Genomic DNA, 15,674 nt, shown 5'->3' on the forward strand with positions numbered 1-15,674 from the left:
AAGAAGAGCTAAACCCAAACATAAAACTACTGTTCAATCTCAGCCTTACTACAGGATATGTACCCAAGGAGTGGCATACAGCAATGGTGGTCCCCCTCCACAAAGATGGTGCCTTAATGGATCCTGGAAACTATCGCCCCATAAGCCTGACTAGCTTGGTCTGCAAAGCTATGGAAAGGACCATCATGGACTTTATAAATAAAGATATTAGGGACCTACAGACACTGGATCCTACCCAGTTTGGCTTTGTTAAGGGCAGATCCTGCCTCTTAAACCTGGTCGATTTCTTTGAAACAGTCATCAAGGCCATTGACGAGGGGAAGGTGGTCCACACAGCCTACCTGGACCTCTCAAAAGCCTTCAATACAATACCCCACTCGGGCATTATAGATAAGCTCACCAGTTTAAATATAAACCCCTATGTCACTAGATGGGTTGCAAACTGGCTCAAGGACAGAACCCACATGGTTAGAATTGCTGGAGCCATGTCAGACTCCAAACCAGTTACAAGTGGCGTCCCACAAGGCTCAGTCCTGGGACCTCTCTTGTTCGGTATATATTTCTCAGAGGTACAGGCCAACACAGAAGGACTGTGGCTGACCAAGTTCACAGATGACTGCAAACTGGGTGCCATAATCAACTCTCCAGCCGACACAAGCATCCTCCAAAAGGGCCTCAGAAACAGACAACTGGTGCCAGAGCCATGGCTTCAAGCTAAATGCCAAAAAGTGTATAGTCATCCCCTTTGGCAAAAACATAGTGCCCACAAATTACCACATAGGTGGTAATCCATTAAGTATGGAAGAAGTAATTAGGGACCTGGGGACCCAAGTTGATAGCAATCTCTCATTTGACAATCACATGGCCAAAGTGGTTAGAAAAACATTTTATATAGCCCACCTAATCATGAAGGGATTCACATCTAGATCAGGCTTTTAAATGCCCTAGGGCAGATAGCCTAGTATGAACCTATGAACCTAAGAGAATACTCTATCAATGCAGCACCTGCACAGTTCAGACTCACAGGGATTCATTTCAGACAACATTGCAGGACAGTCTGCAATACATACAGGAAACTTGTACAGTACTAGGTGCATAGTTTCATAGGATGATACTAGGCTATTGGCCCAGATATCCTCATAAGCCTAGCCCAGACTTTTGCCCATGTCCCTTCAAAATCAACACCTGCTTCCCCTCTCCAACTGGAGCACACGCAGAATCCCAGGGGTGTATTTTCTGGTTCCCATGCAGTCATCCAGCTTCTTCTTCATGAGGGCTATACAGATACTCTGCTGGACATAGGGAGGGAGTGTATTTTACAGTCAGTGTATTGTGTGGGACATTAATCTATCCCACCAGCAACTACTATTCATGTCGCAGACTATGTGAGGGCCTTCTGTGTGGGTTGTGTGAGTGGAGTTTGTCTTATGGATATGCAGAAATGTCATCAGGGCTGGTTTGGAAATGGCCTTGTATGCCAGACATAGGTCGCCTATGATCAGTCTGTATGAGACTGAGTAGAGGGACAAGGCTTTCAGCCTATCTGTATAGGATAGGTGTTGCAGACCCTGGATTTGCCTGGTCAGGAACCTCAATGGTCTCTGCAACTGCCGCATTTGCTTGGCAAGATGCATGCCAAAGGAGCCATTGTACTTGGTAATGGGTTTGATGAGAGTGGAGTACAGGGATGTTGTCGCCTCCTGGCTCCTGGATGACATACCCTTATTTGTGAGCTTGGCCATGTAGACAGCTTTCTATACAATGGTGCCAACATGGTGGGAAATTGTCAGGTTGCTGTCAGCCTTGGTGCACAAGTCACCTCACACCTGATTGCATGCTCAGTACATTGTTATTACTGTCATAGTTTGTGTGGATGACATCTACCAGAACAGGGAAAATGATGCATCTCCTGGCATTCAGTTTGAGACAATGCTTCTGGCAGCAGTCATTAATTTGGGTAAGGGCCTCTTGGAGGATGCTCACATCAGTAGGGGAATGTAAGACAGTGGCCAGTTTGCAGTCACCTGTATTTCTGGTCAGCTACAGACCACTGGTTTTATCTTGAACCTCAGAAACATTTATCTCAAATAGTAGAGGCAACAGACTGATCCTTGGGGCACACTGCTCTTTAAGGGTCTACTACTAGAGGTGGCTTCCAGTACTCTGACCGAGTGGGTACTATCATTGAGCCAGTTAGCTACCCATCTGGTAACATACAGGTTGATACCTAGTTGTGTAGGCTTATGAATCATGGCCTATGGGATTATTGCCAGAGGTCTGGGCTAGGTGAAGGTAAGCAGTGTGCACCATCTTCCCCTCGTTCTTGTGTTTGTTGACCACTTCACAGAAGTTGACCAGGTTTAACAGGTCCGATCTTCCTATGACAATACCACACTGTGTGGGATCAGGCATTTTGAGGTTGCCGATGTCCCTCTTTATAAGTTCCTTGGTAATGCCTTCCATGCCCTTGCAGATCAGGCTAGTTAGGCTGATTTGCATTTGACTGGCTGGGTCAGTGGATTGCTCCACCTTTGTATAGAGGGATGACAGTGGATGTCCTTTGTGCAGATGGGATGACACTGGTGCTTAAGTTTTGGTTGACTACAGTGTGTAATGGAGCTGAGAGCTCATGCCTGAGTTCATGTAGGATGTAGCCAGAGATGGTATCAGGCCCCATGGAGACCAGTTTGTTGCCTTTGAGAGGGCATTACAGACCTGCTTCCTGCTGATGAGGGGAGAGGTACAGGTGCTGTGCATGTCTATGTGCACTGATGGGGGGACAAGTGGGTGATGTTTTTACTTAACCTGTTTGCAGCAGGTTGGCTATATCTATGCCATATGTGTATGTGGTGTTATTGACTACCACTACAGAGCGGATGTGGGTGTTGCCTCTGAGATTGCAGACATATGTGAGAAAGGCCTTGTGATTGGCCTTGGTGGATGTGTCCAATATGCACTCAAAATTAGCCTTAGGGTAATTCACCTGTGACCTTATTTGCCTGCCCAGACAAAGGTGGCATTGCTTCCAATTTGGCACCCGTTCCTTCTTGGCCCTGTCTAGGAATTATTTCCACCTCTTATGGAATTTGTATATTGCTGCTGTCCACCACAAAGGTTTACTCTACCTTGAGGGAGATGATTTGTCCTGTCTCGTATTGCTGAGTCCATACAGCTATGTAGGTACTCGTATAGTATTGTTTTTTAGGCTTGGACACTACTGCGGATGGGATGGTGGCTGTAAAGCTACTTATACCTGCTCTGAGAAGATGTATAGTCAGTTTAGGAAAGTGTTTTTTGTTTGACCCTGACAAGGGGGGGGGGGGCTGGTGACCTCAAAAGTGATGGCTATTTGGTCAGAACTTACCAAGGAGGATGACACTGTAGGAGTGCTACAGTTTCTACTCATGTTGGTTAGGACCATCTGTCATAGGGGTGTTGACCAGCTGATCCAATGCACTGGCATTGACAAACCAGAGGAATCTCTGTGCATTCATGTTCAGGTAGAATAGGTCATGCACACTATGGTTGGGTAGTTAAAGTCACCCAGGAGCAGGGTAGGGGGTTGAATCTTGACAGATTCAAGCAAGTCCAGATAAATGCAGCAGGTGTCCTGACTCATGGTTGGAGGTCTACAGCTAGCTATGATTTGAATAGGTGTTTTGTCAACAGTTAACAGATGACAGATGTCTCCCATGTGTCATACTGTTTGACCAGCCTGGAGGTGTGTATGTGTACGATAAAGTTTAAAACTCCAACTCCTTTGGCTTTGCAGCCTTCCATTTGGGGCCTAAAAGTATGGTAGGATGAGTAACCTGGCAAGGTTAGTGTGCTTTCCACAGCTTCAAACCAGGTTTCAGTGACTGCATAAATGTCAGCATCTTCCAGGACAAGGTACACTTGCAATGACATTAGTTTCATGCTAAGACTCCTAGCAGTTAGCAGCATTACCTTTACATTTCATTTATAATAAGCTTTCATGCTGGTAAGGTTCTGCTCATGCCATTGCCTACAAAAGGCAATATGGGAAATGCAAGTGCCTTTGCCAGAAGCCTAAAGCCCAAGGGAGACAGATGAAGGCCATTTCTGTTGGAGATTTGTGGTCTGCTAATCATGTATTGTCATGTGACTGAGACAGCAAGGATTCCAGGCTCTTAATGTGATTGCATCTCTCACATATTGTGTTCCAAGGTGATAGTAGCACACAGTTGTCTGTGTACATTAGGCAGTGACTACACTGCATCAGGATGCCCATATCAACTGCACTAGCATGAGAAAGCACAGGAAAGCACAGAAAAGTGTCCATCCATAGTTATCAGCATCTGTGGAAGAGAGGTCAGGTATAGTGGAGTGGGTACTATCTGAGGACAGCACCTATAGGTGTGAGTATGGCTGGATAACATCAAGATAGAACCTGCAGGCAAGGGCCACACTCACACAGGAGTGCAGGTCAAGAAAAGACATGCAACTGGGATTCCTCTCAAAGTGTTGAAACTGCACAAAGGCACAAAGCCATGCACATGCTGTGTTTAAATATCACAATAGTAAAATAGGAACACTGGGAATGACCAATCAACCATTGTCCCTGAGCTCTTAGCTCAACATCCTATACCAGACCAATGCCAACCAGTTCACCTACTCCCAGTAAGTGCAGGTAGACCCTGTAGAACACTGGATGGCATAGCAGGAAACATAAGAGTCACACAAACAGATGCGACTGCAACAAAGCCTGTAACCAGGCTATGCTAAAGATATTTAAAATCTTTTTAGGTCGGTGTAACACATGTGAACAGATACACACTTAAATATGACAATAGCAAACAAGAGCAAACAGATTTCAATGGATTAACTAGTTAACCAAAAGTAAAGCTCAGAACAGAGCCCTGTTCCATCACTCTTCAGTCATACAACTTCTAATTGCACACTCCTCCCACTAGGGTGCAGGGGAACCATCTGCAAAAGAGATGGCCTGGATTACTTTTCAGGTTATAGAAATGAAGCTATATTCAGCAGGTCATGATGTAGTGAATGTTACAGCAAACAAGGCGTACCAATGTCAGACAAATACAGTTCAAATGAGAAGTCACAATAAGCCTTTAAGCAGCAAGTTGTATCTCAGAAAGGCATAATGCAGCCTCACCTCCCACAACAGTGCAGGCCACCAACCTACTTCATGTAAAACAACTGGTCTGAAGCCCATGTTTTTAAATGCACAGCCTTAATATAACCAGATTACATCAGGCTGCTGACAAGTAGTAATACATGCAGCAGAATAAGTTCAATTGAGTCATTGTAACAACAGGCAGCGACAGCAAATTGAGTTATATGGTTGGAATAGACAGAAATACAGTAACGTGTTTTTTCTTTATAGATTACATGGCAAGGGGTGGAACATGATAATGTCTGGTTGAGAAACAAAGGGAGTTGGGGAGGGGTGGGCCCTCCATAATGATACCTGTCTACTCAGTAGGGTAAGCTGATGAGATACAACTAGGAGGTGTGTTCAAAATGAGATGTGTAGTAGGGGCGGCCAGGTCATATGCCAACAAATAGTTGAACACAACAAGGGGGGACTCTTACAACTCCAATAGAACAGAAAACTTGTGACGAAACTAATGCAATACTGCAATACGATACAAATTATGTGTGACCAAAGCTTAACTAAAGAGCTTCAAATCAACATTAAATGCAGAGATGACTGATACTCATAGCCAGGTTTGCCTCTTATGTTTGGTCGGTTCCTCAGACAATTTCTATTTCTATTTTTGAGAAATCAGTAGGATAATGCGAGGATTGAAGTCACTAAATGTTGACATTCATTTGTTTCAGACTTCATATCCTTCAGAAAAGTTATGTTACAACAAACCCTGTAACATCAGCAACTGTTTCAGTTTGTAACACCATTATGTAAGATGTGTCCCTATTTTCGGCCCCCTGTCCCCGAAGTATGTCAGTCTTTGTCCAGATGTCTTGCAGTAAGAGGTTCAGAGGTATGGCATATCATTATTTAGTGAATTCACTCCTGATATCATCCCTGTGATTAAGCAGACTCCCAGAAGTGTTATGAGGCAGTGGACATAAATGTGGTCCCACACCCTGGACATTCTGTGGAAATCTTTACAGCTGAGAGTTATGTATGTCTGGCCATTGTTACCAGACTGTCAAGATTGTGCAGCAGTGTAGTGTGTAAATGTTTGTTGTGCTGCATGTCAGCATCACAGATCCTTTTCTATCTGACTGTGCATGCTGCTACAGCCGCTGGTAGTCTATCAGCTGTATATGTTTGGGTGATAGGGAAGTGGTGAAATGTGGGCAAGCAGGGTGGTATAACATTAGGAAAACCAGCAAGGAATGTGCAGGATGGGTGTAGGAAAGGACCATAGCTCCACATTTTTACTGCAGCAACAGCTGTGTCTGATGTGGAAAATTTGGAATTTAGAGCATCAGACCCCACAGGGAGGGGTGTTTTCAACATACATTTGTACAGTTATTTCAGTGTTGATTGATTTACATCACTGGACATGGGGACAAAATATAGAGCTATGTATGGGACAATGATTTTTTTTTTTGCGAGACAGATGCCCCTTTTTTTTTATTAAGGTGAGAGTGGGATGTTGGGAAAGTGCTGTAGGTATGTTTGGGAGGTACGTTGGGTAGAATAGGTTGCATTCGCAGACAGACAAGACACACAAGACAGTAAATAGGGGTGGTATATGACACATGAGGAGGGTAAACACCTTGGACAGGAATGGTGGCTGGAAATCAGAGGCCCATGAGTCCCCAATTGGATACAGATGGACTGAGGTCCCCAGCCATGGACAGTCACCACTGCACCTTCATGGTCCTGAAAGTGGCTGTACTGGGGGTTGGACAACAGGGGCAGCCTGCCCCTCCAGGTATGCCAGGTGACTCCATCTGGCACAGTGCCTGGGGGGAATGGGCCCCATTCTCTGAAATGGTTTCACCCAAAGGTGGTGCAGGACCAGCAGTGGAGGAAGTTCCAGGTTGTGTCCCAGATGTGCTGGGGCTTGTTGCCATGGTCAAATGAGGCAGGACAGGCAGATCCTCCAGGATCTGTCTTCCCAAACATGCTATGGTGTTAGAGGTTTTCCAAGATATATTGCTTAGTCATGAACAAAACATTTCAAAATTAGTTATAACAGCATGCGTGGGTGTTCCAATTAACCCAAACCAACAGATTATCAACAATTGCATAGCAAACAGAACACATGCATAAATAGAACAACAGTAAGCATTGCAACAGCATGCCAATTAATTGATGGCAACAGGCCACCAACAATGGTATTTGAACAAGGTATGTTAATATGCAACCAATTAAATCTATGAACAATAATAGAACAGAAGTTCCAACATTAAGTTTTGAGAAAAACATACCCATAGTATATGAATAATAATTAGTGATGAAGATGAGGGTTGAGGAGAGAGAAAAAAGTCCATTAACATCTGTATAGGCTTCTATTATTCAGAACAGTACTGCTCAATACTCTATAGGTCTGCCTTCACTTTACATGTACCTATGCCCCATAGCTTCTGTAGAACATACATACCTGTCAAACTGTCAACCTGTAATGGTATGGGGCAGACTGGGACATCTATGTTTACATTACTGGGGGGGGGGTGGACATATCTGCATTACATATCTGACAAAGAAGGGATACCCTGCACTGATGTCGTGCGAGTCTGCTACTGGCATACTTCACATGGATTCCTATCTGCGTCCAAGGTGATTGGCAGCAGTGACGACTAGCCATGACAGCATGATACTTGACAGGCATGTATCAGGAAGAGTGCATGGTGTATGTACCTATCCTGCTGTCATTTTCAGGCATGGGGTTGGACAGTGGGTTGCACATGGTGTATTAGTATACCTTTCATACAGCTAATACAAACATTTATTTACCTGTAAGACCTGTAGAGAAAATATCTGTTACCACTATCTGACTGTTTCTACAAATATTCAGGATTTCTTGTGTGTATATAGGCACACATCTCAGTACCACTCCCTGGATTCGAACCATTTCTGGGTGTGCTAAATGAACAGCAAGGCTATTTCTCATCAAATGGAGCTACTGGGAACCACTGTCTTTTGTTTGACTGATTTCTGCCTATTACTCTGTGGGGTAGACAGTCTGACCTTGTAATGCTGAGATGCATGCATGACAGATAGTGTACTGTGTATTAATCCTTTGAAATAATACAATCTGGAAAGCAAAGGTTAACACAAAGCAATGCTGCAGGGGACACACTATAATACATTAAACATTACTCTTCAGGGTTCAGATCTTAGTGAATAACATATTTCATATTTCATTTATATCTTGTTTTAAAGCTCCACAATCTACTATTTTGCATAATAGCTGGTTCTCAGAACAACCTCAGTTGATTTTTGCTTTCAAAGCCATATTTGCTGTAAAGAACCTGTACACATTCAATTTCTACAACAACATACCAGAGTAAACACAACAGTTTGTGGTATGAGTCTTTATTTCACTTATATGACACAGTGCTTTACTACTGCATTTCCTGTAGATCAATATTAGCCTGGCAAAATTTATTTATTCATTAGACACAGAACACACTACACCTACTGGCAGTAAACAATTTACTCCTTCGTATTTATGTCACTATATACTGCAAGGTAGAGCTGTACTCACCAGCCTGTTGGTGCAGCCTTGTCAGTCTGTCGGCATGGGCCTCAATATTGCTAGCCCTTTCCGCTGTAGCTGTAGGGAGAAAAACAATATGCACACCTGTCTATCACATACTCAGGCTATAATTTGGTACAGCTATGAAAGAGATGCTAACAAACTACTGGAGTATTCTGTGCCCGAGCCTCTTGGGTCCACTGAGCCCCCTTCATACATTTTAGATTAGCATAGTGATGCCATAACTGCTCACCAGTTTGGGAGATTCCAGTGGCACTGGTAAAGTCACATGCCAGATGGTCCCAGGCCTCCACTTTGTACTGAGAGCCTGGGTACTGGCCCTGCATCAGTCTGTCATCATGGTGTTCTATGAGGAGTCTAGCTATGACCCTGGACTCCAGAATCCCCCAGCCATACAGCCGAAAGCATGCTCCCTCTCCAACGCCAGACATGGTTCCTGCAGAGATAAAACAACAACAGTTATGGCTGTATTCCTGCCTGTGTGGTTTAAGTAAGGCCATATCCCTGCCCTTTGCCGTCATTGGACCATTTTGAAAATGCTAATCTCAACTAAGCAGTATGCAAATCTTCTAAGCTGAGTTGAACAGTGCTTAAAGGGGTAAATGCTGAACACTGCTTAACAGTGCAAATCTGCTTAGCTGAGCTGATTGCTGCTTAGTATTTATGTCTAAGCAATGCTTAAATTTGCTAAGCAGAGCTGACCACTGCTAACCATTGCTCAGTTTTCATTTTAAAAAAATATCAGGATTGTAACTTAATCATTACTGACATATTCAAAAAACATAATTGTAGACTTCGCACTTAAGGTCCAGCTTCACAGCAAATTCTAACAGCAAAAACAGATGATCCTGACGACCAGGCTGATAAAAAGACAATAGTTTAATAAAATGCAGTAGATAATAAAATGCAGTAGGTTAGCACTTTCAGGTTTAAAAAAAAAACTTCTTCAGACAACATACAAAAGTTATGAATACCTTTTAAAATACATAACAGCCAATCAAAGACTCAGTAAAAAGTCCTCCTCTTTTTTAAAAAAAGTTTGATAGGAATGACACCAATCAGACCAGGTGCTCTATCAGCACCCAGATTGATTATCCATCTAGTCTCAGTGCATTCTGTTATATTTCTCAAGTCAAACCCCCCTGGTTGGATAATTAACCTGCAAAACCATAAAAGAAAATACATGCCCAGGGTATTACTTTACATACTGATACAAGGCATTATGTGTATTGGCTGTATGTATAGCTGACATATGTTGTAGCAGCCTGTCATTCAATTTCGTAATTCATTTTACCGACATAAAATGAACAACATTACATACAGTCAACCAAGTATATAATGTTGCTGGTCAAGCAGTCAGTATATTGTTTGAATGAATAGCTCTTTCCAGACGGATGGATGAATGTGTTGTTATGTCTAATATATTGACAAGCTTTGCAATGTCTACACGGGAATGTCCCTTGTCACCCCATTACAGGTTTCCTAACCCCCTGTTGGTCTGTAAAGATCAAATCCTTTAAATTCTTACTATGTTTGAAGCAAAATGTGGGTTCCTGAGTTATTAATTCCTTTACTCTATCATCAGTTAACAAGATTTTCCAGTTTTGGCAAATAATATCACATACGCCCCCCACATTGTTACTATAATTCAAAGTAACTAGAAGGGGCCGCCTGTTTATATCAGTCTCCCTGTCATGCACCTGTACATTTCCAGAAAAACAGGGTTTTGCTTTATTCAACCTCTCTTCTTTACTTTTATTAAATGTCTGCTGTATGTTCTGATTATATTCTCTTGCTTTTAAATTTGCCATCAATTCTGCAGACTTCTCTCTATGTGTCTCATCATTAGTATATAACCTAGATGTTCAAAAAAATTGTCCCTGAGCAATATTGTTAAATGTATATCTGGGGTGCATACTATCACAGGCTAGGAGAGTATTCCTCAAGCATTCCTTCCTATATAACACAGTCTCAATCCATTGCTGTGTGTTTTTCATCACATGGACATCTAAGAAATCTATAGTTGTATCCAAGAGTGAAATACTAAACCTGAAAAAATCAGCTGTGCTTTCCAAGTAGGCAACAAACTCATAGAGCTGTTCCTGTGTCCCTGTCCAAAGCAGGAAGACATCGTCCATAAAACGGACATAGTAACTCAGGTACCCCCTCCATAAATTGTTTGCCTTGAATATTGCTTGATCCTCCCAATATGCCAACACTATGTTGGCATATGATTTTGCACAGGGGGTGCTCATGGCCACTCCACTTCTCTAACGATATAAGCAATTATGATACATAAAAATGTTGTTGCTCAACACACAGTCTAACAGTAAACATACACTGTCAATATCAGTTTGATTCAAGATTTGTACTTGTTGCAAAAAGGCCTCAATGGCCATCAAGCCATATTCTTTTGTAAATACTGTGAACAAACTGTTTATATCCAGGGTTACTAACAAACAATCCTCACAGTCAGCATTGGGACCTAAATGACTGTGTAAAGATTGCAAAAAATAAGCTGTGTCCTTTAATATTCTGGATACAGAAACCAAACACTTTCATAGATGAGCCTCTACCCATATAGAAGCATGTTCAGTAGCCCACCCCCTTCCAGATGCAATTGGACGTAATGGTGGGTTCCTAGGATCTTTATGTATTTTCGGTAAAGCTTTTTATCAACAGCTAACACCAGATGATATCAAAAGGATCATTGGTAAAGTTAAGCATGAGCTTTCCAACTTAAAGGTTAAGCAACCGTATTAATGAAGACACTTTTAAGTTTATAATGATTAAACATCCTGTTGTTCCACTGTTCAAAGCTTTACCGAAAATACATATACATATACATTACAATAAAAAAAGCATATTATAATCAGACAACTTACCAATTAGAATTTAAAATACCACAGCAATCTCCAGTACTTTCTGCCAGCTGCTAGTTTAAGTAAGAATCTATGACAGTACTATGAGAATGGGGGAGCATGTTTCATTTTGTTTTTGAAGAGTGCAGTTCAACTTAGACAAAGGCTCTTTCACAAAGAGAAACATGCTATGCGAGAAAAGTAAAATACATGCCGTTTCAAGTACACTGTAGTTGCAAATTTGTACAGTCTGGCACAAGACTGAATTGATTTTCTCTACAGTTAGATAACTGTACTGAACACATTTCATATTCAGCAAAACAAATACTATGATTGACAATGTAGTAAAGAAAAGTATTTTCTGGGGCAAAAAGGAAAGGGTAGCTGAACAGTGAAGTGGGTTTCATGGAAATCCAATAAAAAATAGTATTATTATCAAGACCAACATGAAAGATATTAGAAAACGCCAGAATGATAATGGAGTGTAGTAGACATTTCCTCAATATACAGAGTCAAGCATTGCAGAGATATGCATGCTGTATAGTAGAATATCAGAGAAAAAAAGATTATATCTGTGTATAATGAACATCACTGGATATACTAAAAAAAAAAAAATATATATATATATATATATATATATATATATATATATATATATATATATATATATATAAGTAGATGTCCAATGTTCAAAGCATCAAAACTTCAAATGCCTGATATAGCATTAAAAGTGTTCAAATCACAAAGATTCAAATACACAAAAAATTGAATCACACATACTCAAAAGCATAAAATCTATTTTTTTTTGCATGACAGCAGACCTTTGTCCATCACCCACGCCCCTTGTTAATTAAATATACCAACCATAAGGTTGCACTCCAGCAAGAAAAGAGTATATTCCGAATCCCCACTGTATCACAGTCTCAAGCACAGAAGCAGTGGCAAAGTTTGAAAAGTTAATTTTCAAAATTACAGCAGCTCATTCAAGAGCTCGAACAATTCAGAAATCAAGCACTTGAGTGGAATCAATATCTATGTACATTTACATATAGATAAATGGATAGCTAGACAGATAGACAGACATAGATAAATAGATATATAAATATGAATCTACTTTGGAAGCTCGAACTTTCAAAACTTACAACTCCATAGGATCATAGGCGGTTACCAGGTTAATGACCCCAGGGCCCTTGCAAACCTAGCCAAGTTCAACCTGTGCTCCCAAGGGTGTCTAGTTCAACCAGACACTAAAATCAGCAACTATTGCCCCTGTCCAAGGGGACACAGGTAGAACCCCTGGGGTGAATTTCTGGTTACCCATCCAGTTGTCCAAATTATGCTTATATAGGGCCAACGGGGGGCTTTGTTTACATGAATAGGAAGCTTGTTCCAAAGCTGAGACAACCTCTGTGAGACAAATCTGTCTCTCCAGCAAGTTATGTTAATGTCACATACCAGGTTAAAGTCCTTTGAGCGAGTGACCCATGTGCCATTTGACTTGCGAATGTGCAGCATTTCCATTAATGCTGGGTCAGAGATTGCTTTATATGCAAGGCACAGGTCCCCTCTTAGCAGTCTGTATGACTTGAAGACCCTAAATTTTCTTTGTAAGCAACCATTGTGGTCTCTCCAGTTTATCAGGTGTTTAGAAAGGAACATACTGAAGGGAGTGTTGTACTTTATTATAGGCCTGATGAGGGAAGAGTATGGGGTGGGGGTTATGAGCTCTTTTTTTCTGGAGATAATGCATTACTTATGAGATGAGCAATATAAAATGCCCTGCTTACCAATGTGGAGACATGGTGATCAAAGTTAATGTTGCTGCCAACCTATGTGCCCAGATCTCTCACAACTGATGGTGTGTTTAGGGTATTGCTATTGATGTGTTAGCTTGCAGGAACATCACCCTTGCAGAAAGGGATGATAATGCATGTTTTTTCATTAGGTTTAAGACCATGACTTTGGCACCAGAAATTAGTATGCATAAGACCATCTTGCAGGATGTTGACATTGCTAGAGGTTTCAATGATTGGTCCCAGTTTGCAGTCATCAGCAAACTTTTGTCAACAACAGTCTTTTAATTTTAGCCTGTGCTTCACAGAAGTAGATTCCGAACAGTAGATGTCCCAGAACCGATCCCTGTGGAACGCCACCTGTTACATGTCTGCTGGAGGAAGTGGAGTCCCCTATTTTGACTGTATGAGTTCTATCAGTGAGCCAGTTTTCAACCCACCAGACAATATATGGGTTGATACTCAGTTGGTGAGATTATCAATGATATCTGAGTGGGGAATTGTGTTAAAGGCTTTGGCTAAGTCTAGGTAGGCTGTATGTACAGATTTACCCTCATCTAAGGCTTTGGTGGCTGTCTCAAAGAATTCCAACAAGTTTAAAAGGCATGATCACCCCTTGATAAAGCCAGACTGGGTGGGGGTCGAGCATTTGGAGATTTCCTATATCTTTGTTAAGAAGTTCCATGATGATTCATTCCATGGCCTTGCAGACATGGCTGGTCAGGCTAATGGGTCTATAGTTACTGGGATCCATGGCTACACCCCCTTTGTACAAAGGGATGATGGTAGCTATTTTCCATTTCACTGGGATGAAGCCTGTGCTTAGGCTGAGATTGAAAAGTATGCTCAATGGTGCAGCTAATTTCTGTTTTAACCCATGTAGAAAACAGCCTAGGATGTTGCCTGGTCCCATAGAGACTGTGTTTTTGGCCTTAGAGAGGACATTTAAGACCTGCTCCTCAGAGATACTAGGTGGGGGACAGGTGTTAGAAATGCTTTGTGGTATATGTGATAGGGACAGGGGGAGTGAAGTTTTCCCTGAACCTGTCAGCCAGCAGGTTTGCTATATCCACAAGTTCTATATATGTAGTACCATTAACTGTGAGTTCAGTGCAAATCTGGGTCTTACCTTTGAGGTTACAGATGTAACTAAAGAATGCCTTGTGGTAGTCCTTAGTTAGGAAAGCTAATTTGGATTCATAGTTAGCTTTGAAGGACTTCACTAGGATTCTTATTTGCTTGTTTAAGTTGAGGAGGGAGTGTTTCTAGTTTTGAGACTGTTCCTTCTTACTCTCAGACAGCAATTTCTTTGTCCTATTGTCTAGCCTACTAATGGCAGTTGTCCACCAGGCAGGTTTGTTTTTCCTTGAAGATCTTGCTTTGTTTCGATCAGGTATGCGAGAGTCAATACAATTGTGCAGGTGTTGGTATAAAGCACTGGTGTATAACTCAGCATAGGTGTATGTTCTATTAGTGGGGGGAGGGGCTATGAAGCTATTTATGCTGTCATGTAAGAGGATGTAATTGGTCTTGGAGAAGTTTTTTAGTCTAGTTGTTGCTTGTGTTATAGTTATTTCTAAAGAGACTAATTTGTGGTCAGATCTCACCAGGGATGGCCACGCACTGGGGGAGGTGCAGCAGCCCTCTATGTTGGTGAGCACCAGGTCCAGGATGGTTGAGCTCTATGTGGATGTTAACCAGGTGGACCAGGACACTGAAGTTAATGAAGTCCAGAAACCTTTAGGCAAGTTAGTTACAACAAGTATAATTTACCAAATCTATAGACGAATAATTAAAGTTACCCAAAACTAGGGTGTTTGGTAATATCATGACTGACTCAAGTAAATCCAAGCAGGCTGAATGGATGTCCTGATACATGGAGGGGGTCCTATAGCTGGCAATGACCTGAAGAGGGGTCTTACCTACAGTCAATTGCACCTGAAGTAATTCAAAGGAATCATGATATTTAACCAATCTACAGGTGTATTTATCTTTAATGAATATTGATACACCACGTCCTGTAGTTCTCATGCCTTCAGTTTGTAGTCTGAACGTGTAAAATTAAATGTAATTTGGTATAGCTGGGGAGCTCTCCGCAGCCTTAAACCAGGTGTGTGTGTGTGTGTGCATCTTCCAGGGTAAGGACTGCTTGTGGTGAATGCAGTTTCTCTTTTGGACTTCTAGTGTTTAGCAGCATAACCTTGAGGTTGTTTTTAGAGGGTGTTTGAGACCACAGCATCAAAATTTTGAAAGTTCGAAACTTCAGTTAAAAAGAAATAAAACAAGCAAGAACAACCACAGCTATTTTATACCAACTCCAAGATTGCACTACAGGA

The sequence above is a fragment of the Protopterus annectens genome, chromosome 5.part1 (assembly GCF_019279795.1).
Source record: "Protopterus annectens isolate FY-2018-M chromosome 5.part1, PAN1.0, whole genome shotgun sequence".
NCBI lineage: Eukaryota > Metazoa > Chordata > Ceratodontiformes > Protopteridae > Protopterus > Protopterus annectens.